The 14348-nt window shown below is 27.2% G+C and overlaps 1 protein-coding gene across 2 annotated transcripts in view; it reads left to right on the plus strand.

Moving 5' to 3' along the window:
• The first annotated feature begins 13180 nt into the window (after positions 1-13180).
• Positions 13181-14348, plus strand: part of LOC130677910 (fibroblast growth factor receptor homolog 1-like) — a 30427-nt gene continuing 29259 nt past the window's right edge. The window contains exon 1 of one of the 2 annotated variants that reach the window (XM_057484824.1): positions 13181-13575. The gene's annotated coding sequence lies outside the window, so the exon portion shown is untranslated. The remainder of the gene's footprint in view (positions 13576-14348) is intronic. The other variant, XM_057484822.1, reaches the window with a different exon arrangement.

Here is a 14348-nt window from a genome sequence, read left to right on the forward strand (position 1 = left end):
ATTCAAAGTAAATAAAATAAATTTTCAGTTACCGTTGAAAAAAAAAATTTTTCATTTCTGCGGGCAAAGTGGGGTACCCCCTAAAAAAGGTAAAAAAAAAAATTTCTGGATTTTGAACGAATTTGATTAAGTTGAATTTTTTATAAGTAATTTACATGAAGAAAAATAATATTTTACATGTTTATTGGATACAAAAGAAGAAAAAAAATTTTTAATAGTTTTTATCATAAAACAAACGTCATTAATATTTTTCAACTGACAATTGATTTTTGAAAAAGTTTATCAAAAAAAATTCAAAGTAACGCTTAATTATATTTACAGAAGTGATTTTGGAATGTTTAAAAACCATTTAAAATATAAAATTTTTTTTTATCAAATTTTGGGGGTACCCCGTTTTGCCTACCCTACCCCCTTTTGCCCCCCTTTCCCCTATATATATTTTAAACTATATGTTCATTCTTTTTCTTTTTGATTAAAAATTTTTCATATTATCTAATAAAAAATATAATCAAATTATATAAAATAAAAATTTTAAAATGTATCATATAAATTTATATACATTGAAGAAATATGAGTACAATAAATCGTCAGAATATTATTTATCCTGATAATTATATGTGGAGGCGTAGCAAGATTTATTGTAAAAAGATCAATATAAAATGTATTTATATATACATACATACATACATACATACATACATACATACATACATACATATATAAATATATATATGTACATACGTGCATATAGAGTGCATTGAAGTTGTAATATCAAGGACAACAATAATTTTCATAGGTGGGTGTGACAATAAAAAATATAACAATAAATATATTTTAGTATTTAAAAAATAAAAAAAGCATCTTAGACCATATTTATTTTCTCACGAGTTAAATAACTAATTTTAAGTTTTTTTACTCATATTTATAATTCAAAATTTTAGTCACCAAGATAATCAAGTGTCTTCTTGAACTGAGAAACCAGTCTCAGTGCAAGAACATCTGTTCTTTTTCTCTTTTCCATCGATGAGCCCAAAGGGACTTACGTTACTGCATATATATATATTTATATATATGTATGTATGTACTATACTATTGAATAGAAAGTTGCTCTGCTTTAAAAGAATATAATAATGGTTAAGATGAAGTTATTCACTAAAAAAAGTGAGGTGAGGTTTCTTACTTTACAATTTAACCAATGAGCCGTATTGTTAAAAAAAAATTTTTTACACTCTGAATATATTTAACATAAAAGATAATTTAGTTTTCTTGTACTAGACTTTTATTATTATTTATATTTATTTAAATTATTTTATTCTTTAAGATTTTTTACTATTTAAGTGTTTAAAAAAAAGGTCAACTGTAATTATTATTTAACTTGATTAATAACAATAATAAATATATAAATATATATGCATGTAAATAATATAATAGAGATATATTAAAAGGCAAAGTGAGAAAGTCAATTAGATTGGCATATACGTCGTCAAAAGCGAAACGCAATGTCTGTTGGCAAGATTATTCGGGTCAAGTGGATTTTGTATGGTATGACCTCGACTGAAAATTTGACTAGTAAAACAGCTATCGTACAATCTGCCATAATAAATACTTCTTAATAAGTACCCCCATATACATTTAATTCAAGAAAATAAAATAAAAGGAAAATAAAAAAAACGTTTATTACAAATGCATTAATTAAAATTATTAAAATTCATTAGTCTACAGTTTGTAAGAGTCACGGTTCGCAGAGTTTAGTTCTGGCTTCTATAAGTTTACCTTGAATTTATTTTTAGCAACAAAATTGCAAGCTAATCCGATTGATTTGAAGCTTTCAATTCGCTAAGTCTTATAAATAAAACCGCTTACTATTTGTCTAAAATAAATATTTAGATATAAATTTAAGTATTAATTTTTTTTCTAATAGTAGAGGGAAAGCAAAGTGGACAAAATGGGCCGCTTGATATTTTTTATGAACTAAAATTAGAGCAAAAATGACAGCCATTTTTTTTAGCTTTACAGAGAGACAAAATGGATACTGCCCGTATGAAAATAACATATTTCGTCAAAATATATGTAAAAATATATGATAAATATCAGAAAATATATGTGGAGAATTTAACTATATTTTCTGATATATTTTTTTTATATTAAAAAATATAATACTCATCATATACGAGTCCATACATATTTAGCATGCATAAAATATATATTTCTATCATATACGGAAAATATATTCCGATCATATATAAAAACATATATTTGCATTGTGTATGGAAAAAAAACTTTCTTATTCGTATCCCGTGTAAAAAAAATTCATTCCAAAAAGAATCCAAAAAAGTTCCGCATGTGGAACTTCTAAACATGAGACAGATTAGAACTTCGAATGGAACTTTTTTGGAACGTTCGTAATTTTGATGTTAAAAAAAAAAGTTTTTATGAGCGAATTTAGAGTCAAAAAAGGACGTTCTTGTAACTTTTTTGGAATTTTATATGGACATTCCAAAAAAGTTCCATAATCCCCACTTTTGACCTTTTTCGGAAGCTAAAAAAGACGTTCTAAAAACATTGAAAAACGGTCTAAAACTCGTTACAATCTATTATAGAACTAAAGTAGACGTTCCAAAAACATTCCAAAAAAGTTCCAGAATCACCATTTTTGACTTTTTGATAGACTAAAAAAGGCGTTCCAAAAACTTTCCAAAATCACTTCTTTTGATTTTTTGTAGAATAAAAACGTTCTAGAAACATGTCAAAATAGTTCAAAAAACGTCCTTTTTTGACTCTAAATTTGCTCATAAAAACTTTTTTTTTACCATCAAAATTACTAACGTTCCAAAAAAGGTCCATTCGAAGTTCTATTCTGTCTCATGTTTAGAAGTTCCACATGCGGAACTTTTTTGGAATCTTTTTGGAACGAATTTTTTTTACACGGGATGACCAACTCCAATTAAATTAGATCTAAATTTTAATATACTCTTTAAATTGCAGTTAAAATTTTCAAAATTAGTTAATTTGACGCGAATATATATACCCATATACATATACATACACCGAATAAAATAAATATAACAAAGAAAATATATGGTGCCATATATAATATAAATTATATGCTACCATATATTTCATTTCATATAAAAATTTTATATTTTTTAAATATAAAAGGAAATATATCAATACAATATATTATAAGGTAAATGTATATATAGCTTAATATAAAAACCACATAAGTTACATATATGGAATACATATATTTACTACTGTATATAATTTTATATTAAATCGACGAAAATCTCTATATGATTTTTTATAATATACAATATAATATATCATATATTGTTTTGTTGCAAACATATATGATTTTATATATTTTAACCATATATTGTTTTTTCATACGGGTGAGCAATTCGAGACAAAAAATCGATAAAATTTATCCTTCAAAATTTTGTGTTTTATTTTTATTGTGCGAGAAAGAAAGTAAAATTGATCTTTACAAGAAATTTAAAAGGTTTAATTTTTTATAGGGGCACACGGGAAAAAATGCTGGAGTAGAATTTACCACACCAAACTAGTAAAAATTTTACTACACTTTGTGGTCGCCGCAATGACAACTGTAGTAACATAAGCCACAGTGTGCGTGATATTTTACTACTATAGGACTTCTGCTTACTACTGTAATGTGGTAAAACTTTGTAGTTTCCACAACTACTCAATGTAGTATAAAATACTTATTTTGTGGTTTTGGGAACCACACAATTTTATATGAATTGGTATCTGTTACTATTTTTGGAGTATACAATACCAGATTACTTGTACAATCTACTCCAATGTGTGGTAAAATGATCAAAAGAAGAAAATAACAGCGCCACCTACAACTTTTTTACTCCATTCTGTGGGTATCCTCAACTTGTGTCAGTGTATTTAATATTATAAATAATATTATAAAACATTATAAATTATAATATATATAATTAAAAATATTTATATATATAATTAAAAATCGAGGCGTGCAATTATAATATATACACTGAAAAAAAAATTTATTTGAGCCAACTAAGATTTATTTGAGCCAAAGATATCGTATATTTGGATATGGCCAAATAAATATTTAATTATGAGAAAGATATAATATATTTGAGTAGTTTAATTGCGTGAAATAAGTGGTTAATTTGTGGTAAAGAAATGATCCGATTGCTACAAATAAATAAGGGCTTCAAATATATGTATAGTATCGCCAAATTTTAGGTTATTTGTCACAAATTTAATTTCTTTACCACAAATATATTAATTACTTACCACAAATAAATTATATATTTCCGTCAAATTATAAAATTATTTGAATCAACTGTCATATTTTGTTGTACCAAATATATTTATTTGTCATTAAGAAATATTTTTTAAAAAGCCACAAATAAATTGATTTATTTGGTACAAATATTTTTTTTTTCAGTGTATAATTTAAAATAAATATATATATAAAAAATATAATACAAAAAAATTTTTTTTGTATTACCTGTCATTCTTCTTTTTGCTTACCTCACCTACAACTTCTATTAAATTTTATTTCTATGCTCTTATCAGTGAATTGTGATTTTAATGCAATTTTTTAAATCATTGCTTATTGAGTATTTGTTATTTATTAGAATTATAACTTTTAAAACGATGTTTTTTATATTTTCTATTAATAAAAATTAATACTTAATTATTCTAAGTTTATGCTTATACGAGAATTTATAGATTACAAATATATTTTTAAAATTATCCTTATCAGATATTGATAAAAAGTAGGCTTTTGAAATTTGAGTCCTTATTATTTTAAGTTATTCATTAATAAATTCATTTTTATATCATTTTAATTTGATATACTGTAAGTCCGAAGAATCTAAGATTAATTTTTATATTTTTATAACGTTTTCAATATCATAAAAACTACACTGAAAAAAAGAAATATTTGTCCCAAATAAATCAATTTATTTGTGGCTTTTTAAAAAATATTTCTTAATGACAAATAAATATATTTGGTAGAACAAAATATGACAGTTGATTCAAATAATTTTATAATTTGACGGAAATATCTAATTTATTTGTGGTAAGTAATTAATATATTTGTGGTAAAGAAATTAAATTTGTGACAAATAACCTAAAATTTGGCGATACTATACATATATTTGAAGCCCTTATTTATTTGTAGCAATTGGATCATTTCTTTACCACAAATAAACCACTTATTTCACGCAATTAAACTACTCAAATATATTATATCTTTCTCATAATTAAATATTTATTTGGTCATATCCAAATATACGATATATTTGGCTCAAATAAATCTTAGTTGACTCAAATAAATTTTTTTTTCAGTGTAATGATCGTTAACTAACAGATATTTAATTAATACATTACGAATAAAATATATTCTACTATGTTGTGGAGTAAAATGAACCACAGTGGTTATTTAATGCTAGTTCTTATTACTACTTACTGTAGTAAATGGTACTACAGGTTGTGTACCACAGTGTACTAGTAACTGTTACTAAACGTGTAGTTATCCTATATATTACTAGTCAGTGTAGTAAATGGAACTCCATTTGTAGTAAATTTAACTACACATTTTTTTCCGTGCATTGTCTTAAATTTAGAATTTTTTTATGCTTGGGTCTTATTGATACCGAATACTTATTTGGAGACTAAAAAAAAACTATGGAAAGAACTCACACCGATAAATTTTTTTAGCGGGCCCATTTCGCCCACCCCCTTCCCCTATTAATGATAAATTATTATACTTTAATGCTAAATATATAGTGAATATTAATAATCAATAAGAACCCGCATGAAACTATATTTACTTGCAATAAATTAAACCAACAACTCCTATCGATAAAATGATGATTAATGACCCGTAGAATGTTTCAGACACTTGAGACATTGATTTTAACATCTCTACTCATCAATTTAAATATAAATATTTATCATATTTTATATTTTATATATCATTCAATTAAATTTGCATAGATAAGTGTACCCGTAAACGTGTTTTTCAAAATCAACCTCAACTTTTTTTCGCAGATGAAACTCGAAAACTTTCCGAAATAATATATGAGTAAATAAAATATGTTTATTTTAAATAAATGGCAAAATATTGTCCCTTCACCTTCAAATAGTTTGAGCAAGCGTAAGATATATATTCCTTCCGCTGTTTACCGCCTTTGAACTTGAAGCAAACTTGGGGGAATCTCCCCATTTCTTATACAACTGTACACTAACCACGACCTTATCATCACAATACATGTATGTATTATACATATATAAACATAAATATGTATAAACTCGGGTGTAATTACACATAGGTATATATAGCATGTACATATATGTATATATAATACAGCACGTGCGCAACAGAAAACGCCTGTGCTTTAATAATCCATTTTTGCTAGACAGGTGCGTTGTAATTTAAAAAGGCCATCAAACTCCACCAACCATTTAAATTAACTTTATATCGTTTTGTATCTTTTATTTTTATATACTAGTTTTTTTTTTTTAATTATAAGAGAAATGGTTTTCTTACGGATGTTCTTTTTTCGCATCCGTTTTTAGATTGTTAATTGTTTTTATTTATTTATGTACAGTGTAAAAAATTGGGAGTGAATTCGAAGTGATTACGGACTCTATTTAAATTCAAATTTTCCCGCGCTCGGAGTTCTGGAGTTTCAAAAAAAATCACCGCGTACGCAGTAAATAAATTTGGTTTTTCAACGGAGTGATTTGAAAGTGATCTGAATTTTATTTAAATCCGCGTTTACTCCGATTCAAAGTTTTAGTAATAAAATAATCTCCCATAGAAGTTAATTTCACTCCGAACCGGAGTTTCAATATTAAAATAAATTTCCCTTCGGAGTGAATTTCACATTTACTCCGGATTTAATCACGAGTCACTCCCCAAATTTTTTACAGTACTCTCTTAAAATGGATCAGTGAAAAGTACTCCAATCAGTGAATATTCACTGCACAAATAGTCTAATTGAATCAGTGATATACTTGGGACTGATTCGCAGTGAATATTCACTGATTTGTTTTAAGAGTGTAGAGTTATATAAACAAAATTAATTTAATTGTGGCCAAAAAATCTATTTCATAAAAATTTGTGTCACAAAAATTTTCAATTTCATGTCAAAAATGAGTTTTCAATATAATTTTTTATATGAAAAATTTAATTGCCAATAAAATGAACTCTGATATATCAAAGTCGATAAAGTACACACTGAGGTTGTGAAAAAACATCTATCAGAAAAAAAAGGCGATTAAAATAGTCAGCCCACGTATCAAACGATGTGCGTCCCATTTTAAATGTCTATAAGTCTAGAAATTTTAAGAATTTACTAAAAATTTTTCCACGTATTCTACCAAATCAAAAAATCGCTGAAAAAAATATTTCCGCTTACTGGAAAGGTTTTTTTAAATCTAATTTCGGTGGTAAAATTTAAACACCAAAAATTGTAATACTCTGCAGTAATTTTACTCTACTAAATACAATATGTATTAAGAATATAGGGGAATATGAGTTTTTGAGTTATTATTAACTCTTTTGAATTTGAATATATATTTTCCTTTGAAGAGTTTGCAAGTTCAGTGTATGAGAACACAGACTAAACACCGATTCCAGGTACTCGGTTTTTGTATGCGCAAAAATATATATCATGTCATAATATTAGACCGTCAATCCCTCGTTTAATTTCAATACTCAATTGCTAATTTATTTGAAAAATAAAAAAAGTATACAAATTACACATTAAAATAGAGTAACATGTGTTAAAATATTTTTTAATATGACTCTGGTTCGTTAAGTCAAAAATAATTCACATAAATTTGCCGGCATTTACTGTTTATTTCTTTGAGAAATAATATAACATTTAATGAGCTTCTGAAGATCATGTGTTATCCACCTGAGACAGCTCAAGTAAAGCAAAATACGTAATATAACATAACATAACATTACTGTATAGTAAAACTAAAAGTTAAGTTATAAGTTAGAGAACTAAAACTCGTTGGATCATTAAGGATGGAAGGAAGCAGTGACCGGAAACCACGCACGAAGATGTGACGCGTAACTTTATATTTTTTATCTTTGTTTAACACACGCACCTCTACGGGCTTATTAATTCACTCTGAAAAATTAAGATGTAATACTTGAAAATAAAAAAAAAATTATATATACATATATATATGTATATGGACACATAACAATCAACTGTAGTGCTTGAATTTTAATTTTAAAAATAAAACAATAATATTTATTTATCAAAATGTCTTTTTAAAAAATATACATCATCGTTCTCAGTAGAAAAACTTGTAACTCTCAATTTTTTGCATTTGTTCACGAAGAAATTATTCTTGCTTGAATTACTACATTGTAAAAAATTGGGAGTGAATTCGGAGTGACTAAGGATTTTATTTAAATTCAAATTCACTCAGATTTTTAGAGATTTGGAGTTTTTACAAAAAATCACTCACATGCGGAGTAAATAGAGAGTTTGTCTTTTCTGCGGAGTAATTTCGGAGTAGTCTGGATTTTATTTCAGTTCAATTCGGAGTTTTGATACTAAAATAAACTCCCATCGGAGTAAATTTCACTCCGAGGGGACTAAATATATAAGCTGTCATCCAGTCCGCAAATTTTTTAGTGTATGGAGTCATAGTAAAGCAGGACCATGTTGTCCACCTAACGGAAGTTGAAAAAAACACATGCAAAAATTACTATGCCCATGGGAATTTTTTCATGTGTTTATTTAAATTTCCATTAGATGGCCAACATGACCCTTTACTATGACACCATAGTATTTAAAACGAGAATAATTTCTCGTCGTAAAACATATTATTGATGATTGGTTTAAATTTTTTTTTCAAATTTTCAAGTCATAAAAGTTGTCGCACGGAAATCGTCTAATTCCAACCGAAAATAAGAAGAAACTGATACTTTTTAGAATTGAGATAAAAAATATGTTTCTATGCACATTATTAAAAGAATTAATGTCTTGAAAGAGAATATCTGCATATGATGCATACTTAAATATATATATATATATATTTTTTTTTTAAATGACTTTTACTGTCTTAGCTCTCCTGTATAATTTACAAAAATTGAGCCTGGCGGTTTTCTACTGAGTAAGACGATATGCAATTCAAATACTTGATCAATTTTCGATGCATATTTATTTAAGTAAATATTTCTGTGACTTTATGTCATCAGTGAATAAGTTTTAAGAGATTCTGTCAAATAAATAGTCAATAATTTTCACTGTAGAAAACATTGGCATTAAATTTGTAAGTTAGTATCCAATTACATGTAAACGGAAATAGTAATTTGATATTTTAGTAAATATCACTTTCTTTATATTTATGTATAAATATGTATATGTATATATAAATTATTTATTGTTAATTTGCTAAAAACATAAACTTTTATTTTGTTAAAAAACAAACTGTTAATAATTTATTGTAGTTTATTTTTAAAAAATTTATAAATATGTAAGACATTATTTCAATACCCAGGAACTGTCAAAACACGAGTCATCCTACCATACCGGATATATTATTTTATCCATATATTTTTTTTTGAATACGAAAAGAAAAATTCCCAGGACACTTGTTTATAAAAGCTCAGCATGTCTATATCAAGTTTCCGTATTTTTGTTAACTTTTGACTTTCTCCAACAAATATGTCTGTTGCCCCTGCAGTGATATATGATGTGCATAATATATTATACTTATAACTCAAGGAAAATTAAACCCAGCACAAGAAAATTCAGTAGTTGCTCGGACAGTCACATAAGTATGTCAACAGTCAGCAAAATCAACCGTAGAAATACGAACACATTTTCACTTTCACGAGTCTAATGATCTATAATTTCACAGTTGGATAATTTAACATGCGCAGATAGAATATAAAATTAATAACAAGTGGTGTACACAGAGATAATTTTTTATAAAATTTACCCTGCGATTCAGACTAAACCTGGACCAAAAACAAAGTGAATGCTTATTCCTTTTGTATTAGTTTTTACTCTTTTTTATTTGAAAATAAATCGAAATTAGGTTTTTCTACCCCATAATTGAACACTATTCAAAAACGGAAGAGTAATAATTGATCCAGGCCCACAATTAACCAGTAAAATTTATTAGATAACTCTCCCCGTGTACAGATACCATTTTTGGGTACTTTAGGCCCAGTTTTGGACACAAAAAATTTAAATAAAATAATTTGTAAAAGACGCAATGATATAATTAATTTTTAAAATATGTACGAAGATACTTTTGTCACATTATGAAAATAGAAATTTTACACTTTTTCATTATTTAAAATAAAGGATTAAATGTCCAAAAATGGAGCAGTGTCCAGAAATGGTACTTGTGCCCTAATTAAATTTATAAGGTAAAATTACTCATTTTCTGTGAAAAAAAATTTTTTTAACCAGAAATTTATTCGAAAATTCGTTGAATTTGGTTTTAGATTTTTGGGGAACGTTAAATATGTCGAGGCGTCAGAAAATTCATGAGTTCCGGAGTGTTGACAACTAGAGTGAGTGATCACAAGTGTAGAGTAGATTTAGTTTAAAAAAAAAAGTTAAAAAATAATGTGATAATAAAAAAAAAATACGAAGCGACCCGAGGATATTTTTTATTTATTCAACTGCTGATATTTCCTTACGACCACCTTGCGATAAACTCTTAGTTATTTTTATTATTTAACGTTTTGCTTTTATAATATTCCATAGCGTGCATCTTTATAAACGCATGCCCGGAAGTCAAGTCTCAAGCACGTGCTCCCATAATTTATGTATCAACAACTGTATGAGTTTATCAAATGGAACTGGACTTTGGAAAATTATACATATGTGGTAACGTGTCTAGGAAGCTGTAACTTTGTTTATAAAAATACAAAATTTTTTTTTTGTTCAAATTTTTATGCAAGACCATACGTGAAAATTTAAACACTAACAATATTGTCGTAAAAAAACAATTAATGAAATACAATATTTCCTTTTTTTACCGGATGGAAAAAAATATTCTAAGAAATTATTATTTTTTTTTGTCCTTTAGGATATCTCTCCCTTGAAAGTAATGTCTGTAGGACATTACACTGCGCTGATGGAATTATTTTTTACACTTCCCGAGAGACAGTATTCTCGTGAAGTTTAAGTTATTTTGTCATTTAATTCGCAGTTCACAAAGAATAAGTAAAATAATAAAGAAAATAAGACTAAAATACTGGCTCGTAAAATATAATTACGTTTATTTTTAACTTTAAAAAAAAGCGGAATGGAATGTTAAGTTTTTTTTTCGAATTAAGGAAATGGACAAAAAAAGGTGGATGTGAAAAACTACCCTAGTTGTTTAATTGGTATGAGAGTCGTTAAAACAGCTGTAACTTATTTAACATGCAAAACAATGTTACAGATAGTTTTTAAATTTTTCTTAGCGGCTCGTGTGTGATGATCATTTTTTTACGGGGTTTGTTACGCTCTTTACACGAATTTAAAATCTTGCCCGCCTATGTCATTAAATATAATTCGGAGCTGAGATCCTTCCGTTTTAGGATTTTACAACTAGACGGGATACTCAAATTTTCATGGTTTTCTTCCGGTTTATTTAGTTCGAGGTCAGAAAAGAATAAAGAAAATAATTTCTGATGATTAGATTAATGGAATTTAGATGTAAAGAAGGTTAAGTTTTTTTTACTTAAGCTATGGTATGTGAAATGACTTGACTCGGAAATAGAGACGTTTAAATTTTTTGGAGTGAAATCTGGCAGTGTTGAATGTCAGGGACATAGTTGGGCCCGAGGTGGTTGGCGGTAACACATGTCCTAAACGTGTTTCTTCCTTCCCCATCCCCATGGTGTACTATGGTAGTACAGCTAATAGTAAAACCAGTGGTTTCACTTATATTTTACGTCCCAAATAGTGTATTGCTATGAAATACTAAAATGCCTATAAATATCCTGAGGACGAAGCTTAGCTCTAAATCTAAACGTCCAAATGCTAAATTTAAAAAGACGAAAATTTTTCTGTCACATGCTGCGCACATCCCTCGCACTAATGATACCTGAATAATTATTAATAATAGAATTTCAAAATCCACCAGATGCTTTCAAATTTTATGATTTTCGAGTTCAATTATCATGGAAATAAAATTAATTTTTTCATATGACAAAAAATCTTCAAATATTTGTTTTTATCATCATGTAATTTAATTATAGCAATAGCTCAATTATTTGTAATTTCTATTAATAAAATAGGTACAAAATTTTGACTAATAATTAGACCAAGTTACGAATTTCGAAATTTTTCAAAATTAAACCAACAAATTTTTACATGACCGACTATCATAGATAAAAAAAATTTGAAATTCAAATTATTTAAAATTTGTATGATTTGTTTCAATAAAAATTTTCTCATGAATTGCAAAACTAACGTTTTTTACATTTTATTTATCCTTGAAAACTCTCTGGCTGTGGAAACATTTTTAATACTGAAGCCACCTGGCGGATGCTTCAAAAACTAATTCGAAATAAATACTAATATTTTCGAAAAAAAAAATTCCCGGCCTATTTATAAAATACAGTTGAATAAAATATATATAAAAAATATATTCTCATATTATCAATAATTATTAATAAAAATTTCCAATATTAATATCTATGAAAAACGATATATAGCAAGACATTTAGATAAAAATCTTATTGATGGTAAGTCATAAGAAGATGAATTGAAGGCGGGAAGCACTAAAGTATCATGTGTATAATATATATATGTATATAGTAATAGTTAATATCTGAGATGATGCGCGCATGAGATCTAGACGAATGGAAGCACGGAGCATCACATCCGCGATGCGACTAGTGTACTGTAGCATTGAGTGTCTACTCTAACATTATGCTCCGATACGATACGAGCTCTTACTACACGCACGTGTGCGTACGACAAAACGCCGACTTGACACGGCGTCAGTGGGAGAGAGGGTGGGTGTCGTATGAGGGTGCTGGTGGGGAGAACTTTTTTAAGTTAGCGTCTAAGTCGTATTCAGCTTCTCTACTCATATGTACATATGTATACATATATATAGCTACTGATGTAAGTAGTGGGGAACGTGGAACGAGGGTTGGCGGAGAGAGATGTGGGCGAGAGCGGTTTATTTCAAGCATCGCTCTGGCACTTCGCCCCGAGCTTCCTGAGAGCATCCTTGGATAAACGTCGGTCAGTGTCGCTCCTTGAATCACCTCAGAAGCTCTATCATATTAACTACTCATCAATCTTAATTAACCTCATCATTAACACAATTAATTCAAAAAATCACGTAAATTAATTATCATTTTTACCAAAAAAAAAAAAAAATTAGTGATGTGTGCCGTAATTTTGGGATTAATGTGACTGGCAGTGATATATTATTTGTGTTAGTGAAAAAAATAAATAAGACTTCCGGTAGGGATTTTAATAATTCATAATTTTATAAACTGTGAGATTGATTGAAGATTTTAAATTAAACGAGACATTAATTTTATTTAACGTGATTTTATCAATTAAGTTTGTGGTAAGTCTTCTATATATATATTTTTTTTTTCTCATGGCTCATGATTTTGGAGCAAAAAAAATTTTAAATGTTTGATTAATAAATAAAAACAAGGCCGCAATTATTTTTTCACTAAAAAAAAATAAAGATAAAAATAGTTTGAATTGTAAGTACGTAATAATTATAAATGATATGTTGTTAGTAAGTCTTTATACAGAGTATATTTATCGTCGATAGAATTCACTTAAGAGATAAATAAATTGTACAATAGCAGTTCGTTAGTCCGCTAATTGATCTCGGTACAGTATTAGCTATTACGATTGCATCGATACTAAGCGATTAATCCTAAGAAAGTTTTCTATCGTGATACTGAAGACCGTCACCATAAACGATTTAATTTATTATTATTAAAAAAATAAATCACGTATTAATTAAAACAGCGAATTAAAAACATTAACGACAAATCTAATGAGTACCCGATGGCAATTGGATTTAATTTAACAACCATCGCTTTCAAAGTAAAAACATTTATTATCTACGTCAATTCAATTAGTCCTGGACTTATTTTACCTATACATATTTATATATATATATATAACTAATAACTAGTTACGAGATTTTTAAAAAAATATTGTTAATTATTTAAAAAAATAAATTATGATTCTGAAGTTAGCAGACGTCTAATAATTTTTGGATTTTTTTATAATCGATAAATTTGAAAAAAAAAAAACTAAAAATATGCACATGTAGAAAATTTAAAAAACTATAGGTGCAATTTTCTGAAATATTTTATT

Source organism: Microplitis mediator, chromosome 11, assembly GCF_029852145.1.
Source record: "Microplitis mediator isolate UGA2020A chromosome 11, iyMicMedi2.1, whole genome shotgun sequence".
In the NCBI taxonomy this organism is placed as follows: Eukaryota; Metazoa; Arthropoda; class Insecta; order Hymenoptera; family Braconidae; genus Microplitis; species Microplitis mediator.